Source organism: Sceloporus occidentalis, unplaced genomic scaffold (genome assembly GCF_023333645.1).
Source record: "Sceloporus occidentalis isolate IW3139 unplaced genomic scaffold, rSceOcc1.0.p SCAF_1, whole genome shotgun sequence".
Taxonomy (NCBI): Eukaryota; Metazoa; Chordata; class Lepidosauria; order Squamata; family Phrynosomatidae; genus Sceloporus; species Sceloporus occidentalis.
In genome coordinates, this window is record NW_028316981.1 from 266,418,575 (window position 1) to 266,445,534 (window position 26,960).

Genomic DNA, 26,960 nt, shown 5'->3' on the forward strand with positions numbered 1-26,960 from the left:
ACCAGTGCTTTTTTGGACAGTATAAAGGCATGTAGTCATAGAATGAATGTATAATTAGTATGTAGAGGAACTTTAGTTCTTCACATGGTGTGTTCACACACACACACACACACACACTTTTTGTCTTTCAATCCAATAGGTTTCTGAAAAAATCAAACAAACTGCAAGTAGAATTAGTACAACACAGCACAAATTGTGCTTCCCTTTTCACAGCATAAAAGGAAAAAGGTGGGTAGTGGTGGTGAGGAGGACTCTAATAGCACCTTTAATTCATTTCATTTTAACATGCATTTTAATGGATTTCAAGTCACATTTTCAGATGCACTGATAGAATTAAAATTAAACCTCTGGTATATTAGCAGATTAGCAATTATATAGTTGTGGGGGTAGGATCAGAGCGTCATAGCAAGCAGAAAGATCTGTGACACTGGCCGCAAACCTTCAAACAGTTGTGTAAGGTGATACTGGCCTGTCAGGCTGGTTCTCAGACAGTTTTGAGGTGTGAAAGCAATAAATCTGCTTACCAAGAATCAGTTACCTTGAAGTCAGAATCTTGGTTGAGAAGAATTGTTTTGTTGCTTGCCTAGTTGTGAGGACATATGTATTAATTTATCTTGTTTACCAAGACACCACTGTCTCTTTTCATACCTCTGCTAGTGGATTGGGATTTGTGAATATATCCCAGTTTATTTGTTTCTCTTTCTTATCTTCTTTTTGATATACATTTGTTTGAGAATAACTGCTTGTAAGTCAGAGAATGTATGCCTAGGAAGGTTTCACCAATCCATAGAAACTGTGACCTTCAGCATCTGTTTGGAATGGTCCCAGGGAGCAGCTAAAATTGTGCACAATATTTTACTGATGAAATAATAATAATAATAATAATAATAATAATAATAATAATAATAATATTGTATACATATGGGTTACTCTGTATCAGGGCGATTCTATGCAAATAGATTCACCTTTATCAAAAAGTATTATAAATGTCATGTTATAATATATAGTACAATCTGTTAGAGGTTTCAGTTGTATTTTGGGATAAAATCCAATGTTAATTCCACCTATAGTAAACCCACTGAAATTAACAGGTAGTGGCAGCAGGAGGAAAAAGGCGTTGACTAACATTTCAGCGAGTCTACTTGAGAGTCTAGTGAGTCCAGCGTTACTTCTTCTCATTTCTTTTACTGTTTCTGGGATGCTACTAATCCAGATGAAATATTCAACAGTTAAAGATGTTGCTAAACATCTTCTGTGGGATTAAAACCCATTTTAATCATGTGTCTGTGTACAAATAGTTATAAAATACTATATAATATATAAATTTATTATAATGTGCAAAATGGAAATGTTAAAATCATGGGCATTAAATTATATTTAAGGGATAAGGAAGGAAGCATAATCAATTTTTAAAGCTGTAAAATAAAATGGGCAGGACTGGTGAGATTTTGGTTTTACTTTCCTCGGTCATCTGTCTTGGAAATCTATGTACAATGGAGGTGCAGAAAAAACCCCTGAATGAATGTAAAGTGACAAATTGAAGTATTATTATGAAATTCTTGAAGTCAAAACACAAATGAATAAAATGAAAACAATGGGCTAAATTAACTGAGTTGATCCATTGTACCAATAGGCAGTGGCATCACTAGGGTTGGTGTCACCAAGCAAAGTAACTCATGGTATCACCCGCCTGATCGATCTGCTTCCACAATATACCATACAGAATCCTCAATAATTTAATGGCAATAGTTGTGACATAAACAAATAGCAAAATTATTAATTATTAAAATTATACCTTTAAATTACAATATTATACTCATAGCCTAAACGTATTTACATGTAGATTGTTTCATGTGGTTAAAGTGTAAATTTGGTAAGATGTGATTTTTTAAAATAACATTAAAAATAATATTTTTAAAAATAATTTTAATTAAAAAAAAAACCCTGTTACATGTTCCAGGCTATGAGTATACTAATTGTGAAGGCACAGCATATTGATCCAACTTTATGCTCTCACATACAACATACTCTATGAGACTTTATCCTTCCACCAGTTACAGAGTGAAAATATGGGAGCCAATAGGGTATCATTTTGTATTTCTTCCTTAGGGCGTTAGTGCACAATTATAGTACTATGGTCCAAAACACACAGCAGAAATAATCCAGTTTGAGACCACTTTAACTGCTCTGGCTGAGTGCCAGGGAATCCTGGAAACTGTAGTTTGTGGCAGCCGAGCTCTCTGACAGAGAATGCTAAATGTCTCAAAAAACTACAGTTCCCAGGATTGCCTAGCATTGAGCCAGGGCAGTTGAAGCAGCCCCAAACTGGATTATTTCTGCAGTGTGTTTTGGACCAAAGAATGCATTGTAACAGCCATGGCTGACGCCTATGGAATTGTAGGACTTGCAGTTTAGGGACAGCAATTCAGAATACATGGCCAGAGAGCTCTAGTACCTCATCAAACTACAAACCACAGGATTCCATAGGATGTTGCCAAGTCAGTTCAAGTCAAATCATAATGCTATAATTGTGCTGTGTGAATGGGCTCTTAGACTTGAATCTTGACATGCCTACATGTTCTTTCTCTTTTCTTCAAATTAATTGTCTTACACTTGTCTAGTAAGATCATTCGGATCAATCCAATTGTTGGTGCCAACTAGAGTAGACCTATTGAATCAGTGGGAAATAGGTAATTAAACATTTATGTAAATCCTACTGGCAGGGGAGTCACTACATGGTGCAAGGGCGTGGGCCACACCAGGTGATACACTAAAGTGGGCGACACCACTGTTCCTCCGACATCTGCCTTTTGGCCGAAATGGGCTGTTGTGTTCACCTGTGTCTCTTTAACACTGAAGAGATGATGTGAGTGGGGTGAGGCTCAGTCGGAAGAGAAAGAAGAAGCTCATCTTCTTCCTCCTAGCAACTTTGATTTTCCTTAAGAAAGAAGGCATGTAGAAGCAGTAGATGTGGTCAGCATGTGCAAAATTTCAGCTATATGAAAAAAGTAAGATATGAACTTTCATGTATATTACTATTATAACTATATCACTATCACTTGTGGCTTTTGTTCTTTTTGTGTGATTCATGCACATTGATTCTTATAGGTGGCTTTCATTGGTTTGTGTGTGGGAGTGTGTGTGTTTTAAAGATTGTCACCATCCAGTGTGACAGCAGTAATGTCCATTTATAACTCCTACTAGTTCTGAATGTTCCATATGAAATTCATAGCAAACAAATGGGCCAGTATAGAGAGGGAATATATAATTTCAATAAAACCTGCAGGGTACATTAGTGGAGGTGGTTTTCTATGTCTTTGCTTAAGAAATAAAACAGATCATACACAGTGGTGCAGTGTAGCCAGGGCTGATCAGGTGCATGGGCGCTTTTTGACTGGAAGCAGTGATGGTTATGTTACTTGCCACAGTTCTGAACTGTAGCCTCAAAAGTAGATGGAGTTAAAACTGGATATTTCCAGCAATAATATTTTCTTGTAAACTATCCCAGTTGTAATGAAAAATATTTGGGGATAGCTTAGTCCTAAATGGTCTATCAAGACACATTAACTTTAGAAAAGTCCTGCTCCTGGTTAAGAAGCAAACTTGTCGAACTGGGTTTTTGATAATACAGAAAACCAGCAGAGTTAACCATATTTTTGGAATGTCAGTGGGGAAACATAGCTGAGGTTATTGTGATAATCACTGTGTTTAAAACTTACTACTACACCACTGTTCATATGAAAAATTTGTTTAATAAAATTGCATGCAGTGAGAGTTTAAGCCAAGTTCTGTTTACAAGCATTTTGCAATATGTCAGTGAAACTAGTAGGACATGCCCAGGGCAAATCAAAGGCATTTTTGGTGCCTGAGACATAGGACAAAGGGCTAGTTCATATGTACGTATGTGAACTGCTGTAGATTTTTGTATATTCTCATCAACACTTAATTGTCTTCACTTTGCTGTGAAATTCACATCTATTCACCCTCCCTCTGTCAACAATGTGCAGCCATGAAAAATCAGGCAAATCCATGCAATGTAGGTGAAGTGGCCAGCCAGCTGCACATTCAGTAATGTACATCCTCATGGATACTTGTAGGTTGTTGTTGTTGTTGTTGTTGTTGTTGTTGTTGTGTGCCTTATGGTGAACCTAATATGGGGCTTTCTTGGCAAGATTAGTTCAGAGGAGTTTTGCTATTGCCATCCTCTGAGGCTGAGAGAGTATGACTCACCCAAGGTCACCCAGTGAATTTCCTGGCTGAGCAGGGAATCAAACCTTCATCTCCAGAGCTGTAGTTCAACACTCAAACCACTACCCACATTAGCTCTCTCACTCGGGTAAGAACTGTGATTCCTTTTTCTGTGGAGTTTGAGGAGTTATTCAGAGTATTGGACATAGAAAACAAAAGTAAATGCCTAAGTCTTGGGAGGAACTTTGCTAAGTTTGGGAATCAGGCTGCAGGTAAATGAAAAGGTACATTCACTATGCATCTATATTTTACACCCAGACAGATGTATCTTGAAAAGTACAGCGTAAAGTATAAGACTTCACAAGATATTATTTTACACTTCACATCCTCTCAACATCTCTATATTTCTTATATAATGGTTTGATTTTTATGTTGATGCAATCTAGCAATCAAACATTCACAAGATCACATCGATGTAAGACTTCCTGTTAAAAAAGAATGGATACAATAATCTTGTTCTGACATTAAAGTACAGAGGATTTTAATGGGAGAAAGTTTATTCTTGACTCTTTCAACAACATTAAGATCAACTCAAAGATATTTATGGTGGGTCATAAATATAAGAAATATCCAACATGTTCTCCAATGCTTGCAAGTGATCCCAAAATTCTTGCCTGCACTGCAATGGTATAGAAGAGAATAGTCAGCAGCATTAATATTATAAATAGTATGTTGAGTGTGATACAGTTTAGATTCCATTTCCACCAGTTTTAAAACCAATTTATTTTTAACTGTGAATGAGACAAGAATTTACGTATATGAATTAGACAGAATTCACACCAAAAATATACAAAAGCATATTTTTAAAGTTCCATTAGCCTTGCCTAGTGAGAAACCTTTCAAAACATGATGCTATTAATAAAAAATTCCCAGGCTTCTAGAGCTATCATTTTATCAGACATGTGAACTTTGCCACACATGGCAAATCACTGAATATGATTCAGAGATGTCAATTAAAGCTTCTGATCTGAGTTTCTGAAAAAAGCAGACTCTGAATACAGCTAAGCCTTGGATATGCTCATACCCCCAAGCACTTAATTAAAAAACAGAAACAAACAAACATGAGAGCATCTTTGTAAGAACAATCCTGGATCTAATATGAAATGTATGCACAGATGTTCTTTTATTTCCTGAGATGGGAAAAAAATCAAAGTGGTATGGGGATAGGAAGCACTGAATTATTTTACTTACTTCCATAGTTTTCACTCTTGCTGCATTTGAAAACATTCAGCATTTCATCATGTCTAGTACAGTACTGAGATGGCGTAGTACCATGGAACTGTGATTCTATACTTACTTACCTGAAAGTAAACCTCACTGAACGTGATGGGATTTCCATAGGATTGTCTTTTAACATGTTTTGTCATTGCTGTGTGCCTTCATCATTTCTGACTTAGCATGATCCTAAGGGAAACCCATCATGGAGTTTTCATGGAAAGATTTGTTCACAGGAAGTTTGCTATTGCCTTCCTATAAGGCTGAAAGAATGTGACCTGCTCAAGGTCACCCAGTGGGTTTCATGGTTGAGTGGGGAATGAAACCCTGATCTCCAGAGACACAGTCCAGTACTCAAACCACTACACCATGCTGGTTCTCTTTAAGAAGTATACTCAGAAGTATATGTGTAACAGGGATTGCTACTTTAGAGGCAGACCTCTGAAGCATGTACTCCTTGTTCTAAGAATAAAGTCACTAGCCAGTGAATACTCCCTGAAAATGGGGAGAAAAATATTAATACGTTTGTTATGGAATTCACTCCAATGCAATGAGGCTAATCCATCCTTGATGTGGCTTAGGCAGGCAATGAACACATTCTTATTCCACTGGCTTTTAATATATGATCGAAGACTTTGCTTTTGCTCTGTTGGATTGTAGGGTCTATTTTATGTTACTTGATATTTGGTTTGGTTTAGTTGGGTTTTTTTTTTGTAAGGCTGAAAAGTTATATAAAATGCTTTTTATAAATTATAGATAATAATTTGGATTTACCAAAAAAATAAAGTGGAAAACAACAAAGTTGTTGCAAAGCAGGAGTAGGGACTCTATAGTCCTCCAGATATTCTGGCCTTCAATTTCCATAATCTCCACTCAGCCTGGACAATAAAAAGGGATGATGGGAGATAAAAGTCCACAACATCTGGAGAGCCATAATCCCCCCATTGTAAATTTTACTGAGTATGAGTATGGTTCTGATTCACCAAGATGGCCAAGGACTGGCTGAGTTGACACTAGGCCAGCTGAAGGGGTGGTGAATCTAACCCTCTCCCAGCCTAGGAATGCATGACCCTGCTTCTGCCTCTGGCTTCATTTTGTGCTGACATGGTTACTTTGTACCTGCTCTACAGGAGGTTTGGATTTGTCAGAACTTTCCTCCTCCCTCTCATCTCCTCTCTTTTTTGGCTCTTCTGCCAGATGGGTAGGCACATCCCTCTGCCAACTGGTCTCAGACATCAACTAACAGAAGTGGTTTAGGCTGGTATAAATACCCTGAAGACACTAGATCTCTTCTGATCTTGGAAGCTAAGTAGGGTCAGGCCTGTTTAATACTTGGATGGGGACCACTAAGGAATGCCAGGGGTGTAAGCTATATTTCAGAGAAAAGCAATGGCAATCAATCTCTGAATATTCCTTGTGTAAGAAAATCCTATGAAATTCATGGGGATGCCATATGTTGGTAGGCAACTTAATGGTATGAACACATACACAAAGCCATTTCACTTGGCACAAGAGGCCTCTGTCTGTAACTAACACTCTGTAGTCTACACATCTGTAAGTAAGAACTGCATTATGTGTTTGTGAAGTGGTTTAAATGCCAAGAAATATGTAAATTATTGTTGTTCAGTTCTTATTTTGGAAGGTACAAAAAAATGTGATGTGTAAAGGCTCCTGCTTTGCTCTGGTATGTTCATGGAGTAAGACTTTGGAACTGTGCATTGCCAACATGCAAAATGTTGGAGATTAGGGAGAATCTCATGGCCTGAATCACCCAAGACAGGCATGTCTCATGCTTTGAAAAGCTTTGTGTTCTATTATTCAATACACACACACACACACACACACACACACACACACACACACACATAAAGATGAGGGGTCACTAATGGAAGTTTGATCATGGTTTAACATACAAGATGATCTGTATTCATTTTCATCATTTTATGCCTTTTACCTGGCAGCTTCCTTGTAACACTCATCTTTTATTGGCTCTTTTGAAGTGTCACTTGCATTACTTTGAGCTCCCTGAACTCTTGCAGTAGGCAGCTGGTTTTAACAGTTACCTGCTTTATCTTACTGGTGTCAGGCTTTTCTTTATTTCTGTTTAAAACAGTAAGTTCTACTGGATATCTCTTACAGATTTCAGCATCTCTTATGTAGTGTCATATTTTAACGAAGCAAGGATCTAAATAGGAGTTGGGAATTCAATCAGATGTTTCTGATTGCATCAGTCTCAGCCAGAAGAACCAATGGTGAGGAATCCCAAAAGTCTGCAGATCAACATCATCTTGAAGGCTGCACGATTCCCACCTTCGTCTAAGATCAGAAACTGATAGGCATTTACAATTGAGCAACTCTATTCTGCAGGTAAAGACCATTTTATAAGTATGCATCATGTCAGCTATTTTTATATGTGCTTTCATATTTAGAAATTACTTTGTCTTATCTCTGTGCCATTTTGCAGAATGTTGAATGTATCTTGCATTGTTATTATTTGTTATTTAATTTTTTATTTAAAATTTAATTAAAAAACCCACTCGGGCCTCTCCTTTCAGCTTCCTCTTAGCCTCACCCCACCTATTTAGCATTTTAATGGGACACAGGTGAATGCCACAGCTCATTTCTGCCCAAAAGCAGATGTTTAAGCAGCAGTGGTGTCACCCCCACCTGTTGTGGTCCGTACCTCTAGCATCTCCCTAGTGATGCCACTGAGGAAAGGCAATAGCAAACATCTGAACAAATCATGCCAAGAAAGTCCCATGATGGTTTCCCTTAGGGTTGCCATAAGTTGGAAATGACTTGAAGGCACACAACAGAGACACACATATATCAAAGTAAGTAAATGGGCACAACAGATTTTAGAAATCAAACTGATTTTGAAACCAAAAGTATGTTTGTTAAATATGATAAGTGAAGAGGATAAAAGGGGAAAGAGACATGGTATTTTATTTAGACATATATTAACAGCAGCTAGAGTGGTTTTAGTAAGACAATGGAAAATAAAGAAAAGTCCAGACTAATGGTTGGAAACTGTGGAAATGGAAAAATTAACAAATTTAATTTAGGGGTATGCAATAGAAGTTATGAATGAGTATTAAGGAGAGACAACTACTTATGGATTTTGGATATAGATGGCAAAGCAAGTACCTTGCAATTCATTTTGTAGAAAGTAATGTTGATTAATGAAGGTAATGAAGTTTAATAATGGTGTTTGGTCTATACTGGTATTTAGTTTGTATTATAAAAAAAAATAGAAAATTGCTTGATAGTTCATACAAACTAAAATTAGGCCCCAAACAGATGGGAAGAATGACATGGCTTCAGACCATATTGGGTGCGTGCTGTTTACATGACACATGCTCCAAATGTGGCCTGAAGTTGCACCAACAAAAAAGAATCAGGCCAAGAAGGAGCAGATAGAATCCGTTTCTTCTGGCAGTCTGGTTCAGAACCACGGCAGTAGTCCAGATTGGAATTGCACATGTGCGTTTGCTGCATTCCTAGCATGAATGGTGGAGGTGGCCTTGCATCACTCCTTTGGGCCCATCTGTTTTGGGCCTTAGGGGTACTTTGGTGTGTCATATGATAGTACATTGTGAGAAATGTGGGAAGTTTTTGTTTTAAAAAGGAGGCAGAAAGGAGGGGCATTGGGTGTTGTGAAGATTTGTCTTTGAATGTTTTATGTTCTTTTGTGTCAGAAACTTAATAAAATTATTTTAATCCAGGAAAAAAATGCCCCCAAATAATAAGACTTTTCTTGGACAATCTGTTCTGAAATATTGATGAAGTGAGGTGGGTTCAGTTTGAATCATAACTGTACATTGAATATTCACCTGAACATATAAAAATCTAGTAGGCACTTGGGACTATCCAAGTTGATAATCATCTGATATATAGGCAGATACACACATGCTGTCTGTCACCCTACACATACATCTCTGAATTAGGAGCAGAGTGAGAAAACTGATATTGTGCCAATGGAACAGCTATTAAATAGGCACAATTTGAGGGCATAAAATTCTGCATTCAAGTTATTCATTGATGTTCACCTCATGCAACCCCACTGAAGTCAGTGATGTGTCAAGAATGTAGGTCAGCACTGAAAATAGCTCACTAGAATATATCAGTGATTTTAAAAGGGATTGTTGGAGTTCACTGTTGACCTGAAATTGAACTGAAGAGTCCAATTTGATCAAACTATCACCTGTACCAAATTATTGTTCCCAATTAGGAATTTATTTCTGTTCTTTGCCTCTAACTGCAACCAACATGACAGAAATATGACAAAACTTCCCCTTGACAGCCAAGTCTTTTGACTGACTAAAAGAGTAATATAAGATGCTGGTTTAGATAAAAAATGACGAAACTATGAACTGTGGAGTAGAATTCATAAGGGGAAAATGTTTATGAACTGGTTGGTAAAATTGTTCCTCTTGGAAAAGCTTGAAAGCAGAAGGTCTTTCATGTATCGGGCTGTGGTAAACCCACTTTACTTCATATGGTATAGATGGGTGCAAGTATCTTAATATTAGGGGCTTAATGTAAAAAAGCTATAAGAAGAAACCGAAAATTTATCTTTGTCTCCTACAATGGCCAAATAGAGGCTTGTTGGAAGTGAACACATAAAATATGAAGGCAATAGAACCAAATGGGAAGTGAGATGGAGGAGGAGGTAAATACACCTAATTTCTGATTTATGGCAACCCTAGGATGAACATATCATAGGGTTTTCTTGGCAAGATTCTTTCAGAGGGAGTTTATCTTTGCTTTCCTGTGAGGCTGAGAGAGTGTGACTTGCCCAAGGTCACCAAGTGCTAGACTTGCAACAGGGGAACCCTAGTTTAAATTTGTCCTTGGTCAAAATGCTTACAGCAGGGATGGCAACTGCCCAAGCTACAAGGACTGCACTAATCCCTTGTTATATAATGGAGAATAACAGCCTCCATCATGGTTCCTATGACTCCCCATTTTTATTTTATTGATTTTTTTTTACTCAAAATTTCCCCTACATCCTCTATTAAAGGCATTTTTAATGTTTTTTTTAATGTCCCTAGGCTGTTTTAGGCCAATGAATCACTTCTTGTTTGGAAAAAAGGTCCCCAGATCTAAAACAGAAGTGGTCTAGGACAAAAATAATGTAATATTGTGAGTTTTCAGAAATGCAACTATTTTGGAAGTGAGTGGTATCCTTGGAGATTGCAAAATGGCCCTGGAGAGGCAATTTGACTCACTGGCCACAGTTTCCTACCTTGCTGTTGGGGCAATCTACCTTACAGATTTTAGAAAGATAAATGCGGTTGTAGTACGTCTGGTGGTGATGGTGATTACAACAACATTTTTCCATGTTTATGGTGATATTATTCTAATATTCTACTGCCAGGATTTTCTGAAGGGAGAGTAATGATGGCAAAATGATACAGTCTATGAGACCACTACAGGAGGCCCTGTAAGATAATGACACACTGCTATCTGACTTACAGGAAAAAAATGAATGAGGGCGAATAACAGAAATCACATGAGAAAAGTAGGTGTGGTTTCCTTCAGAGCCACAGATGAAATAGTTACTCTTGATTGGAAAATATTCTAGTTTTACCCTTCTTTGTCCCAAATGATTTTTCTGTACATTAAATGTGTTCCTCAGCTTAGCCATGCTAGGACGTTTGTACTACAATCTAACTATTGCTTCTTTCTGATCATAGCTAATGTGAACACTTGTGCTCTTTAGATATGAATTCTCTTTTAATTTCACTTTATCCCAACATTCCACCTAAATGTATGCGCGCGCGTGTGTAATCTGCCAATTCAGGCAAGGCTTCATGCACTCCATTATGAAATGGCTTACAGTTCACAAGCAGGGTTGCTCCACCATTAACCATAGTGAGACAACTGCCTTAGGCAGCTGGATACCAGAACTGGTTGAAATGGGATACTCATTGCGAGCCACAATGATGGGGTTCTGCTGCTGCTTTTTAAACTTCCTAGCTCACACTGTCTGCAGACACTGATGTCTGTCCACATCTGCCATTCACCAACTCCCAATTGTTCCTACATGCTGCTGAACCTCTTCCTGCTTGCCTTCCTCCCCAATGCATACACTTTAGCTGTTCCTATTTGTCAGGGACAATCCTGATTATTATATGTTGTCTCACTTTTTCAACTGCTTTTAAAATATTTCACTTTCTGTCTCTCCCACTTTCCCCTTTCTTCTTCAACTCACTTATGTTGGTGCAAAATGAGATCAAAAGACAAAAGTAGTTTGCATTCAGCTCAGCAGGAGGAGAGATGAGGACAGGATAGAAAGCTAAAATATGTAGGTCTTTCCATTTTTTTAAAAAAAGATTTTTATTAGATTAAAATACACAGTAATGTACAAATAACACTTAGATAACAAATGTAGTGAAATAGACCAATTGTAGTGAAATAGACCAAATGTAGTGAAATAGACCAATTTTTATGAAAGCTTTGAAGCAATCCCAGTATGGGCTGCTAGACAAAATAAAATGATACTAGTTTTTTACTAATAAGATTTTTATTTTCTCTTATAAACAAAAAGAGTAAACCAAGTGCTGGTGAAAATATAATTTTTTGATTTCTTACTTTCCTCTCTTCATTTCATTGAAAACCTCCATCAAAATCTTTGGACTATTTGACAGCACCACCACATGTGAAATAAAGTACCTATATCATTACAATTTCTCCAATACTTGGGCAGATATTTGCTTATTTATATAACTGAGTTTCAGTGGAATAATATACCATCAATAAATGCTTTTATAACACTGGTAATATATTTTTAGCTGAAACTGATTTTAATGGAGAAGCTTTTTATAACTAAGATCATAAATCATCTTCTATTACCAGCTTTAGATCTTTTTGCCAGACAAGCTTTGAATCCACTACAAGGCTTGTTTGTTCTTCCCCATGAATAATTTTTGCCATCTTGACCATGCTATGATATTTTCTAGCTACAGCTGGGAAATGTTGGAGGGTATATTGAAGAGTATTTGTATTTTCTGTTTTTTAAACTTCAGATCAAGGGTTCTGCACTGCAGGCTGTGCAGGATCTGTAGTTTACATATGTTGTCTCATACCTATATAAGATGAGCTTAGATGTTTTTTTCCTTTAATTTTAGACAAAGACTTTGCACCACTAAAGGACACAGAAGCCTGCTGCTTTCTCCAACAAATTGGCTAAGTGACAAGACACTATCCATTCCCAGGAAGTGCTGGCAGCTGGCCATATTGAAGGATGCATATTGCTTAAAAATAGAATAAAAACACCTGGCTACTTTGTATATAAGGTAAGAGACAATACTTCATCTAGCCTAACCCTACTGAGTAACATTTATAAATGTTATTCACTGGCATAAAACCTCAAATGTCATATTTTTTGTGCAAACCATACAAAGTTAACTTCATTTTACTACAGGTATTTAAAAAAACAAAACCAAATTATAGCCAAAATATGATAGTAAGGAGTTTGTCACTTTCCACAAGATGAGGACTCAGAGCTCACAGACAGCAGATACCCCCCTGCCCCACCAGCATTTACCAGAGGGAAAAATGGTTCTCTTTCTCTCCTTCACTACTAAACTCCTTGATTATAAATAGTAAAAATTCAAGTAAATTTTTTTCCGGATTTATTTCTTTCCCACCTACTTCTACCTAACAGGTCAAAATTAGTTACATGTAGGCTATGTCTTTGCGATCTGACAAATGGCTCAATTACTTAAATGCAAACACTTGACTCAGTTCTGGGACTATTTCAGAACCTGTTAATGGATATATTCTTCTTTCTGAAGAATAAACAGGTTACTTATACATCGAACAGCCCAGCATTCTCTCAGACATTCACTGTGCATGAGAAGGATGAAGTGTCAGAAGTCAAAGGTGAGAAACCATCTCTGGCCTGTTCTTCTGAAGAGCCTCTGATTGCTGTTTAGACCAAGCTCTTGGAAATAATCCATTGACAGGTTTCCTGTCAGGGGATTTGTTAGTATGAGAGCATGTCTAAGAAAGTTTTTTTTTTTTTAAAAAAATACAAAAATTGCTTTATTTCTTTTGCTGACTTGCAGAACTCCTGCTTTTCTAAAACATATGTATTTAAAATATCTTCTGCTAGAATGTGTGAATTCATACTTGGAGACACAATCAATAAAATAAGTTTTGATTCAGGGGACAGAATCTAAACGTAAGAATTCATTAAGCCAAGCTATATTCCAAACTATACCAGCAGAGAGTCATCTAGAAAAACTGACATTTAGATAATAAAAAGGATTTTGAAACTTTGATAGCTGCCTGAAGAATACTGTAAGTCTTTGAGCTAGACACACACTGTGAGAGCAAAACTATTAAAACAGAACAACAGACCTAAAAGATCACTGCTTGCTTTTCATTTATCACATGGTCTATGCATGTATGCATGAGAGCCAGTGTGGTGTAGTGGATTGACCCTTGGACTATGATGATGGAGAGCAGGGTTAGAAACCCTGCTGAGCCATGAAACTCACTGGGTGACCCTGGGCAAGTCATACTCTCAGCCTTAGAGGATGGCAATGGCAAACCCTCTCTGAAGAAATTTGCCAAGAAAGCCCTGTGATAGCTTCTCCTTAGGGTCACCATAAGTTGGAAACAACTCGAGAGCACAGCAGCAACAGCAACAGCAACAACAACTTTGCATGTAGCTCAATACAACAGACTTCAGGTACATCTGCATTGTAGAAATAATGCAGTTTGACATCTCTTTAATTGCCATGGCTCCATCCTACAGAATCCTGGGATCTGTGGTTTTGTGAGGCACCAGCACTGTTTTGCAGTGAAGGCCAAAGACTTCATAAAACCACAAATCCCAGGATAGCACTTAAAGTGTTATCAAACTGCATTATTTCTACAGTGTAGGTGAACCCTGTAGAACTGGAGTATTATATTTGTCAATGCTTTGCTATTACCATTATTGTAATAACAATGTCCTTCTACCACCCTTTAACCTATCCATGACTCCAGCTGAGCATAGCTCCAAACGATCAATGTCACAAATGCCACTGCTTCTCCTTTGGTCATATCTCTTAGACTTTTTCAGCCCTCATTTATGTCACATCATTCTCTCCTTCCTCCTCTGCACTGAGTGTATCCCTTCATTTTACTTCCCAAAATCAAGGGCTCTACTCTTCTATCAGCCCCTGACCTCTTCTGATCAGATCTATCTACTCTGCTCCTGGGGTCATCAGTGTCGGACCTCTCTGTCCTTTCACCTCTTTTTCAGCTCTTGAGTTACCTAAGAAAGCAGACATTCTTCTGGAGGTTTGCATGTATCATATGCCCTATATTAAATATTCCTATCCCACATTTTTTGTGCTTATGTGCACAAAAAATAGAGTTTGGACATGGATGGTTGACATTTTCCATCAACCACAAAGCTTACTGGGTGGCCTCAGGCAAGTATTCTCTCTCATTCCACCCAGTCTTGGCCTTTCAAGGTAGTTGTGAAGATAGACAAATATTTATATGTACATCGTAGCCATAAGGCTGCATGTTGAAATATTTAAAAAAATAAATGATACATAACAATGTTCCATTGCGTGGCAGCAGCATATCGTTTGAAAACTAAGATGCTTGGCTCAGTTATGTGAACTATAAATGTTAAAAGCCCATTTATTTTCTTTACTGAACAATGGATGTTCATTTTGATTTTCAGAATGTGCTTTGCCAATTTCCTGTTAACACTGACTACCTGCAGGGATCCTAAGAAAATGGCTTACAGGAAGTCACCTGCATCCTCTCGTTTCTTTCCATGGAACCAATGCACAATATCACCACAGGTAAAAGTAGTCATTAGTTATCTGATTGCCATTCACTGAGTAAAGGACACACTCTTCTGATCTAGTTAATTTTGTGTAATTCACACTTTTATAACCTGGGAGATGGGAACCTCACCTTCTCTGTATGGTTTTTAAAACTGTCTTTCTTCTATTCTCCATCACAAAAACCTACAAACAAATAAACAAAACCGTCGAAATAACTTTTTGCTTTGGTCAAACAAAACTCAGTGCTTCTTCGCTTGCTTCTGCTGCATAGACAAACATATCCATCACCACATTTGTTTTCCTCATAGGAATGCACATCAAGAAAGCTTGTGTGCAACTAGGAATGGTTTTCCTTGCCTTTGACATCTTGAATGTAAATGAAACTTTATTTTAACAACAACAATGACAACAACAAGCCATACCCTACAATTGATACACAACCCATATTTGTTTGGAGATGAGTACCATTGAGCTCAATGGTGCTCAATCCCAGGTAAATTCACATAGAATTGTAACTTTATTTTATTGGCAGAAGACAGATTCCCTTTGCCAAATTCAGGTTTGTTGCAAGTTTTCTTGATGTAGTTATATAATAATTCAACAACTTCAACTCTTCCATGACCCTACTGTTTTTGTTGTATGTAAAATAGATGAAAAATAAAAACAGAAAGTGAAAGAGAAATGTTGTATATAAAATGCTTCTTGGACCTTAAAAACACCCAAAACCCAGAAGTATCCTTAGTGGGTGTAAAATAGCATGACAGAAATGGCTTTGCTAATTTATTTTCATGATTGCCAAACACAAATATGCCCCTTCTGTTTTTAATTACAATGGCAAAATTCCCCATTTACCTCAAAGAGGGTAATACTGGAATCTTATGATAACATTTTATCTTCTTTATTTCCCTCAAGTTCAATTTTGGAATGATACAAAATGAACTCATTCCCCCACCCCATACTTTGTATACCAGCTTTTTATAGGAAGTAAAATGAAAGCGACTGGTGGCCCAACATTTGAAAGTGTATCATCTAAATTAGGTTAGCTGTGATAAAATGTGTTAGCATAGAAGTGAAAATTCTAGATGAGCTATTTATTAGAATACAATACCTTCTTAATCTGTAGAAAACCATACAACTAATACACCTCAAATTGTTTCCTTAGTCTCAAGGTTTCCAAACCTGTGGAAACCTCCAAGGATACATCACAATTACAGGAGTAGTTTTTGTGGGGTTTTAATAACTAATATAATGTGCTTTGAAGTAATGTGGTCTCACACTGTAATCTACCATCAAACACCTAAACTAACAGAAAAGGTAGAACCATCACAATGGACGTGGTAGAGACGGAAGTGTGTAATCAGATAAATGAAAAGAAAGTTTTGAAAAGGATTGGAGGGGAGTAACAGGAGATATTACTGATGTGTTTCTTACTTGATTGTTGTTTTTCTTTCAGTAAAAGTTCTGTCAGCTGGGGAGAGTTGTTCTCTTCTTTGAAGCTAGCTCTTGTTTCTCTGAAGTCAGATTCCTTATTCCCAGGGCTCCACTCTGCAATGCCAGCACAAACATATACCAACAGCTGCACAGCACTTTCAAAAGTTAGCAAGAAGCTATCAAGCAATTACTTATTCCACATAAGATCTAGGACCATGATTTTCATGTTGCAGGCCTGAACTTTGGGGAATGAGGAAATCAAAAATGGTGAATCCAGTCAGCAACTGCAGAAATATATGCGAACACTCATGTGGACTCTCTCTTTTTTGAGTCCACATGAGTTTTGAGTTATACAGTGGTCCCCCGGGTTACGAAATTAATTCGTTCCGCTGCCCTTTTCGTAACCCGGAAGACTTTCGCAAGCCGAATTGCCATAGGCGCTAATGGGGAAAAGCCGCGATTTGGTGTGAAATCGCGCCGAAAAGCACCAAAAGTTTTTTCGTAACCCGAAAAAACTTTCGTAACGCGGAACAGTTTTTTTAAATAATTTTTTTTCGTAACCCGGGAATTTCGTAAGGCGGTGCTTTCGTATCCCGGGGTACCACTGTACCTGTATATAATTGGGGAAAAAAACAATATTTCATAGGTGAGAGCAATGTGCAAAGCATATCCTTAATCAAATATTTGTATTAGATATTCTCCCTATTGTGAGCCACTGATAAATTATCCAAGCCTAATATTGGGTTGGACTTTTCCTGTTTTGTGTAGACCCATTGAAATCAATGGGATTTAAATCAGTCATGACTGTTTTTTCTAACTGGTTTTAATGGGTGGACTCTAAGCATCTAAGCATTTTAGCATAAGCTAAGTCTGGATACTACTCACAATTTCAAGTGCAGGATGCACCAAGTGTATAATATAGTAGGATATGAACATAGATATGTGGCTACTATATGAGTACACATAAGAGGTAATAGGATAGTAATATGTACCTACATGTGTGCTTGCATCTCTTCATCCTCTACAGTACTGCCACATTAAAAGAGCTATTAGAGGAACTCCAGAAGGGGTGAGTCTCTGATCGCTCGTATTTCTGATTATAGTTTCCCAAAATCTCTTACTATTGACCAGTGGCATCACTAGGGTTGGCATCACCTGGTGCTGTAACTGATGGTTTAACCCATTTACCTCCTCCCATATCACACCATACAGAAACCTTAGAAATGTTTTTTGTACTAATGTTACTTATAAATTGTAGTTCTTATATATCACTGACTTTAGTGGCAATAGTTGTGACATAAACAACTAGCAAAATGAAAATTATACCTTTAAATTACAACATCATACTCACACCCTAAATGTATTTACATGTGCATAGTTGCATGTGATTAAAGTGAAAAACTGATAAGATATTTTTTAAAGAAAATTGAAAAAAGTTTTTTAAAAATAAAATAAAATTAAAAAACTAAAATTATTATTTTTTAAAAACTGGGGCCTCTCTTTTCTTTTCCCACTAAGCCTCATCCGACTGACACCATCTCTTCAGCACTTTAAAGGGACACAGGAAAATGTCATAGCTCACTCCTGCTAAAAGGCAGACCCTTAGGAAGCAGTGATGTCACCCCTCATTAACATGTCATTTGGTGCAGTCCGTGTCCCCCATAACCCCTAGTGATGCCCCAGCTTTTGGCTATGATGACTGGAATTTCTTAAGGTTCAAATTGCAAACAGATGGAGATCTAAAGGGTCTCCTGGGCTCTAGGACTACAGGAATGCAGAACATATATGAATAGGTGTATATATTGTGATTACCCAATTAACATATTACTTACAACATGTATGTTGGTCAAAAGTGAGTATGCAGGCTTCTACCTCATGAATACTGAACATTGTTGTTTATGTTATTGTTAATTTTTCTATTTGTATACTGCTCAGTACAAGAAAGCCTATAATGGTTTATAAAACCATTTAGGAATAGTTTAAAAATAATTAAATTAAATCAAAAGATTTAAACAGTCCACAAAAATTGCATCAACTTCCTTCTTGAGCAAGTATCTCATTGTTCTTACTTTGGAAAATATACTCCTGTTCTAGTGTTTGGACAATTGTATCCTGGGGGAACTGTGACATTTGTTGTGGCACCACCTTTTCCAGTTTAAGCTGTTCTGTTTTTATTGGGAAGGTCTGAATGGGAAATGTAACTGTGTTTGTGTGAAAGCAATTACAGAGGCTTGCGTATTCAGGATCTCAGTTTAGACAGGGTTCCCCATAGTATGGAGCTTTGTAACTACATTCACATGAATGGAGTCACATTTCTCCTTCAAATCTTCCCTTGAAAAGAGCTATGCTGAACTACCCTGAGTGCACGATTCCTCTTTCACACAAATACACATTACAGATTCTTGCTTGTGCTGAAAAAATATGGAAGGCTATTGTTTTTAAATGAATCTTGTTTTAATCTATTGGTGTGGCCTTGGATCCTACAGCAGGAAAAAGGTGGGATATAAAGCAAACATACAAACAAATAAACAAACAAGCAATCTTCATACATGTTATTTTTGTGTCAATTACTTGCCACATGTGTAAATATTGTCAATTTGAGAAGGAAAGTGGACTATAGTTGTTGTTTTTTTTTTTACTGTGCAGTCCTATACAAAACTAATTCCCATTGAGTATAGTGGGATTTACTGCTAAGTAAGTGCATTCAGGACTGCAGCTTTGAAACCAAATGTGCATTCTGGTCAATGTAAGTTTCACATTTACATTACAGATCAGATAAAGTAGAAGTCAGTTTAACTCTCATGTGTGAAAATATCCTTAAATAGCAATGTGACAGAGCAATACAAGCTGAATATTTGGCACTGACACATGAACCCAGGAGAAGAAGAAGGGCATATTTTCAGCCATTCAGTTCTTAACTATATATGAACCATGGGACATGAAGACTTTTGTCAGCTGTTATTTCCTAGCTGCTTTACTATCTGGTTTAAAAACATAATTATGAAAACGCAAGAGAATTCATAAAAAAGTTTGATAGACTGCAGATGGCAATTATGGTTGCTGCATGAGGAAGATTAATTTAGTAAAAGAAAATATACCAAAAATGGCATTTTTCTTGTGTGTGAGAGAGATGATGCAGAAGATCTCGAGCATCAATTTCCAAAGGAATTCTGATGTCTTTCTCAGTTCTGAAAAAGCACTGACTGTCTGTCTGCATGAGGTGATGCAAGAATAACTGAGGCTGTGAACAAACCAACCTCTTTGGCCAAAATGCTGAGTAATTCCTGCTTACTGTGGAAACTATTTCAAGGGCAGTTTGATTCAAGTTCATAACTTGGATGCAGTATTTATGAAATAATCTTGGGTATTAATTCTAATAAAGAGGAGAAAACCTGAATATAAATATTAAATTTGTTTTGTTTGTTTGTGTTTATAAGGGAAATTCAAAGACATAGTCATGTTAGTCTGGAAAAACAGTATACAAAAGGATGTTGTATCACCTTTGAGACTAAATGAAAGAAAAAAGCTGGTGGCATGAGTCTACTTCCTTAGAGGCATTAGTATCCCAATCTGGTTAGATGCTGTTCTTGAAGATGACTTGTAAGTGGCACCTAGTGTAAAATGCGGCAGCTGGATAGCTGATGAGAACTATTTATAGAACACATATAATACTGGTTTTGAAGGAAATGCACTGGCTTCCAATAGGTTTCCATTCTGAATACAAGGTATTAGTACTGACATTCAAAGTTCTAACCAGATTGAGACTTTGAAACATGAAGGAGTGCCTCCCTCCCTACATGCCTGCTAAAGGACAGTCTGCTGGATGGGTCCTCTTCTGCATGCCACATATGGGGGTCAATACACTATATCAAGACATATGCTAGCCTCTTCTTACTGTGGTGACTTGATGACTGGAGGTTTGTTTGACACCAAAAGAGAAAGGTAAAGATTTCCCTTTTGACAAGAATATCTAGTCATATCTGATTGGAGGAGTGGTGCTCATCTCCATTGCTAAACCGAAGAGCCAGCATTGTCAAATACAATTATGTGATCATGTGGCCAGCATGATTGCACAGGATGCTGTTACCTTCCCACCGAAGTGGTACCTATTTATCTACTAGCACTTTTACATGCTTTAACTTTTTAGGCTACTGCACATGGGCAAATGTATTTGTTGATGTAGTTCTCAGGAGTTTTTGTGGGTTTTTTTGGCTATGTGGCCATGTTCTTGAAGAGTTTCTTCCTGACGTTTCACCAGTATCTGCGGCTGGCATCTTCATCTTCTCTGAAGATGCCAGCCACGGATGCTGGCGAAACATCAGGAAGAAACTCTTCTAGAACATGGCCATATAGCCTGAAAAACCCACAAAAAACTATGGATGCTGGCCATGAAAGCACTCGACTTCACATAATTCTCAGGAGTTTTTAAAAATATTATTTTAAATAATAAATCTTAGTGTTGAAAGGGACCACCTTTCAAGGGCCATCTAGTCCAATCTCCTGCCATGCAGGAATCCAAATGACATTTCCATTGCCCTGCCAATCTCCAGCATTAGTTGAATTATTTTATTCCCACATTTAAGCAGGTTACTTTTTAATTCTAAGACACATAGGAATAATTTGCTCCATTCTCTCCCTCCACTTTCCTTTTAAACAGTTTTTGGGTTGTAGTGCTTTAGTGCATAACTGAAGTAGCCATTTTGCACTACAGCTCTATGATGCTAAAATTAATAATAAAAATTACTTTAAAAATTGTAGTCCAGTTAAAAAAAAACTATGGAAGAACCTTAGTGTACATCCAAGAAACAAATAGGCTCTCAAAATAATGAAAGAAATGAATGTGGAGGTGACAAAAGCTAGAACCCAGAGAGCTGTACTTTGAGAACTCATACTTCTTTGACTAATCTGGAAGAGCTCTTAGTCAGAAGAGTACCATAAGACTATCTTGTTATACAATACCATCATATCACCAAGGCATTTGGTGAACTGGACTACTAGTAGAAACATCTGTCTTGTGACCCCATCCCATTTGATCCATGATTTTGCGGCGACAACTAGGATATAGAACAGACTAAAAAATGCTTCTAGAGAATCCAGAATTCTTTGTTCCTGCCCTACAGGTCTTGCTTTTGTTCTCAGCAAGACCACTTGATGCTGACTCTTAAGCTATCAGAACAGGGGGCTGGTACCGTAAATGCCCTGTCTATTTACTCCTGCTCATTTTCTGCCTGCAGTGAAATGAGAGAACAATCCTGGGTCCCAAACAATGCTGCTCCTTTTCTATGGTGTCTCAGAGGCTGCTTCATGCAGCTGCAGCTGCTCTTGCTGTTCCTGCCTGTCTCTGATCTTCAGGTTCAAAGAGAGCCCTCTGGACAGTAAAAGGAGGCTTGCTCCCACTTTGTCCAAAATTACGTACTTGCCCTTACTAGTCTCACAGGAGGTGAAGGGAAATCAATCTGTCTTGCTTTGGCCCTGGGCACTGTGAACCTCCAATGACAATCAGCAACCACCTGAATCTTTACCATAGTTCTTTCAAGAATCTGCTATTAGTAGCTACATCTAGCGAATGAAGAGATGCAGAAGATAATTGACTATATGACTTTTATGATTTCATAAATCCTTTTCTATAAACATTGTGACTGAAGAATGTCTGTGAGGTTCTCTTCCCAGACTGCATCTTAGAGCTTTAATTGAAAAAAGTCCAGCTCTTCTTTTCTGTCTCTGCATCATTCCACTTTAGAGTTGTTTTGATATGTTCCTGTTGCCTGACACTTTCTTGGTTGCATGGATTTCAGAATTATTTTGGAATATGCCTTTCTGTTCTGGAACCAAATTGGGAAAAGATGATCTGATACCAATCTGCTACAATTTGGTCTGGATCAGAATAATTTTCTCCAGGATTCGTCTGAATCAGTTTGCAGTATAATGGAATAAAATAAAGTTTTCCCTCCATTTGGAGTAGCTTTCTTCAACTCGACACACTCCAGATATGTTTGCTGGACTATAATCTCCATTACCTCAACCAATATAACCATTTTGGCTGGTGATAGTAGAGATGATAGTCTAGTACATCTAGTGGACACCAGGTTGAGGAAATATGATTTTCAGAGAAATTGTGAATCTGCCTACTGACGCCTACATGCCTGCAAAGTAAAAGACTGATGACTAATTGGAGAGAGGAAATACCTTCTTCTTTCTTGTGGGCTGGCAATGTTTTAATCACAACTGTATGAACAAAAGTGCTGGGAGGATCATCTTTCACACACAAACTTAAACAGAGTTGCTTTTGAGCTTCAGTCTTGACAATTTCTGGCTTCATTGTTCTTGCTACACTAGCTGCACATCTGTGTACTAAAGCATAACTAGTCTCCAACTCCTGTGTCATTTTACATCACTGATCCTTAAAACATTTGTGTAGAATTGCTCAGCAATCTTTCTAGTAATAATTCTTCCACCATTCCAATGAATTTGAAGTATTATATTGAATATATTTACTTGTGTGTGCAGTACGGGGGGAGGGGTACAATGAATTTATAACACTCCTCTTATTCAATTACTGTCATATATCAAGATCAGGCTGCATATTTCAGAAAAATTGGAAGACACAGTTCAATGTATTTTTCTTTCTTTCAGAGATTTAGTCTCTGAAAATTGGTTCCATTTATTGCAAATTTTCTTTCTCACATGCACAGACCAAAAAGCATATGTGCAGTATGATATACCCATATCTCTTTCTATGCAGTCATTAGACTGAAAAACATTTTTGAAGTTATGTGTGAGAATCCTGCATAAATGGGATCTATTTTCTGCCTATCAGATGCTTCTTGGTAAAATTACTTTGCATTTCGGAACTGAAATATATATTACTTAGGCAACATACCTCAAATTCTGAGAACTTGATTCTCCCCGCTGTTTTAAAGGAAAAGCTATTCCTTATACTGATAATCTGCTCATCTCATGAGTTTTACTAGTATGAGGTGATGGTTTGTAAACATGCCCTTCATTAAAATCTAACTTACATGACTAGTTAATTATCTCTGCAGATGATGATAAGAAGTGAGTAGATTATTCGTTCAATATTCATGTCTCACCCAACTTATGCCTCCTGAAAATGAACATCATTTAGGATACAATTAGATACCCAAACTGATACTTTCCTCAATGAAGTTAACAAAAGGTGTATTAAAGGATGCACAGTTGGAAAAGTGTGCCCAGTATATATATATATATATATATATATATATATATATATATATATAATATAAATTTGTGTGTGTGTATGAAAAATGTGTGCAAGGTATTTTCAGTGGCAAAATCTCTTGCAAAAATTTACATTTAAGATGCTTATACGTAAGAGAGCCAGTGCAGTATAGTGCTTTGGGTCTAGGACTAAGACACTGGAGACCAGGTTCTGAAGCACTGCTTGGTCATCAAAATTCACTGGGTGACTTTGACCAAGTCACACTCTCTCAGCTTCAGAGGAGGGCAAAGGCAAACCCTCTCTGAACAAATCTTGCCAGGAAAAATCCTTTGTTTTTTTGTTTGTTAGCTGCCCTTGAGTCAGTTCTGACTCAAGGCAACCCCATGGATGAAACATCTCCAGGGATCCCTGTCCTCCACTGCTTTGCCCAGATCCTTCAAACTCTTGCCCACAACCTCCCTGATTGAGTCTATCCATCTGGTTTGTGGTCTTCCTCTTTTTTTTCTACCCTCTACTTTTCCTTATTTATTTGGTATGTTTCTTGGGACATGTTTTTTTGTTTAAAAAAGACTCCATGTTTCTTACAAGAAAAAATTATAAGCAGCATATTACATTGAAAAAACCCTACCTGCCAACGGAGTTTGCAAAATTTTAATGCTCAAAATGTTTAACATTTTTATTTCTCTATTTCTGTTTTTACTTAATAGAGCACCTTTTGATTTTGTGATTTATAAAATCCTGGAATCTTCTAGAGTCTGGGTCTTTCTAGTTTTGTTGGACTGCAACTCCTATTATTCCATCTGATCACCAGAAGTGGATTCTCATTATACAGTTAAACAGTTTGATACCACTTGAATGGTCATAGCTTCATCCTACACAATCCTGGGATTTAAAGTTTGAAGAGGTATTAGAATTCTTTCTGTCAGAAAGTTGTAGTGCTCTAGTTCAGGGAACTGAAATAGAACTCTAGAAAAGGATTCTCAGTAATTTACCAACCTTCAAATTCTGCACAACCTACAGGACTGTGCAGTGTGGATGTATCTGGGGTGTAGTATACAAGTGTCTTGTTGTGTAACAGCATGTTTTTGTTGTTTAAAAACCCCACAGTTTTTAAAACTTTGGAAGGTTCTGTAAAAGTGGAAAGAAGAACTTGGGTTTTCTTTCTTTTTCTTTTTTTAAAAAAACCTGATAAGACTACATGCTAATGTCTGTTACTTTTTGTTTGCCTTTCTTTCTTTAGACTGATACAGCCAAAGATAACGGGGGGAAAAGAAAGCTTTTTCCCAGGCAAGCAGGCAACAACTTGAAGTTTCCTCTCTGTTGCAATAATTAAAAATTGATACCACAACACACACTGGAATGTGGAAAACAAACAGAGGTCAGAACCAGCTGACCCAAGGTATGAAATATTCTATTTAAAAAAAAAAAAAACAGAGCTGGGAGGGCGGGAAGCACAGGGCTTGACATATACTGCCAGCAGCCAAGCGCTCTGGATAGCAAAGCCAATAAGATATTAAAACCACTCCATATTACTTTGTTTTTTATCTCCTGAACAAATAAATACTGAAAATATGTTTATCTGTTCTCTTTTACCAGTGAAAACACTTTCCAGAATGTATATATTAAGAGAGGATGTATAGTTATTTCACAGCACTCAAGGCGAAGCAAATATAACTATGAGGATGGGAAAAAGAGAGATCTTGAGCAAAAACAGGCTTTAGTAACAGGGGGTCTTGCCTGGGCCATGGTGTACCATGTCCCACATGCTGATTACTTGAACAGACCTGCTGCCAAAATAAATTTTCCTTGGACTCTAGAGTTTATAGGATGTGCTTGGCTTGCCTTGCCAACACAGCAGTTTCTTCCTCATACAAACAATTCTGCTTTTGCTAGTCAGGATATAAACAGAAAGAATGCCTGGTTAATTATTTGTATAAAGGCAAAGATAGTTGAAATCTGGAAACTGCAAGATGGCTGGAAGATTCTTCTTTTGTCCATCTGGATGAGTTGTCATGTGTAGATTGGCACCATCCAAAGGCTACAAGCTGCACAGCATTTCCAGTGACCTGCCAAAGATGAGATTAAACCTGGGAAAGTGGTGGTGGTGAGGAGGAGGGGTACTTAAGAGTGGGAGATTTAAGCTATGTACACTCACATATGCATGTCCGAGAGGAAATCCCAGGGCTGACCCCACTGTTGGCTAGAATGAGTGAGCAACAAATAGTTAGCTGTTTCATTTGTTATTGTTGCACTTTTTTGTTGCTAGCAAAGGGAAGGGCATGTGGGTTTTTCTGTCTCATGTGTTGGATACTCTGCCTTGATAGGGAATGGATGAGGTGCCATTGCTGTTTTGACACAGGCAGCAAAATGTCTTAGGTTAGTCCTGGGAGATCTTGTCGTGTTTAAAATCAACACCAGGCTGGCAAGATTGGTCATTTCAGGTAGCTTCTTAGTAGTGGAGAGAGAACAGACTTCCACGAGCACTCTGTGGAGAGAATTTCAGGGTGTTTAGCCAGAGCATGTTCAATTTGAGTGTAGTTTTGTTGCACACGAGGATGGTGACCCACACCATTATGTCCATCTCTTTGTTTTGTATGCTCCCAGTTTTCTTTTTAATTCCTTGCAGTGGTAATATGAGAAACACAGAAACAGAACCAATATTGTGGGGCAGAGACATAGATTGGCATATTTCTATTGGACAGATTTCGCTGGTGTTGTAGTTGCACCCACTTGGAGAATGGTAAAAAATTCCATAAAACATTTAATTATTTAATTTATGATCTTCCTTTCTCCACAGGAGTCAAGACATCAAAAGGCCATCTTAATGCTTGTTGGATCCATTATACCAGGGGTAGGCAACCTTTTTGAGCTGGGGGCTGGGTTGCTGTCCTTCAGACAACTGGGGGGCCGAAGCCAAAAAATAAATAATTAAATAATTTTTAAAAAAATTAAATAAATAAATCGGGACTGATGTAGGACAAAATTTTCCAATGGAGGACACGTGAAAAAAATTTGCTGATTTTTTAAAAAAATGTTAAGATAAATTCATGTTTCTGAGGCTT

General features: G+C 37.5%; 1 pseudogene across 1 annotated transcript in view; it reads left to right on the forward strand.

Moving 5' to 3' along the window:
* Positions 1–15,133: 15,133 nt before the first annotated feature.
* LOC149323847 (uncharacterized) overlaps positions 15,134–26,960 on the forward strand; it is a 35,868-nt pseudogene continuing 24,041 nt past the window's right edge. The window contains exon 1 of the transcript XR_016272084.1: positions 15,134–15,281. The product of XR_016272084.1 is annotated as an uncharacterized LOC149323847 (transcript). The remainder of the gene's footprint in view (positions 15,282–26,960) is intronic.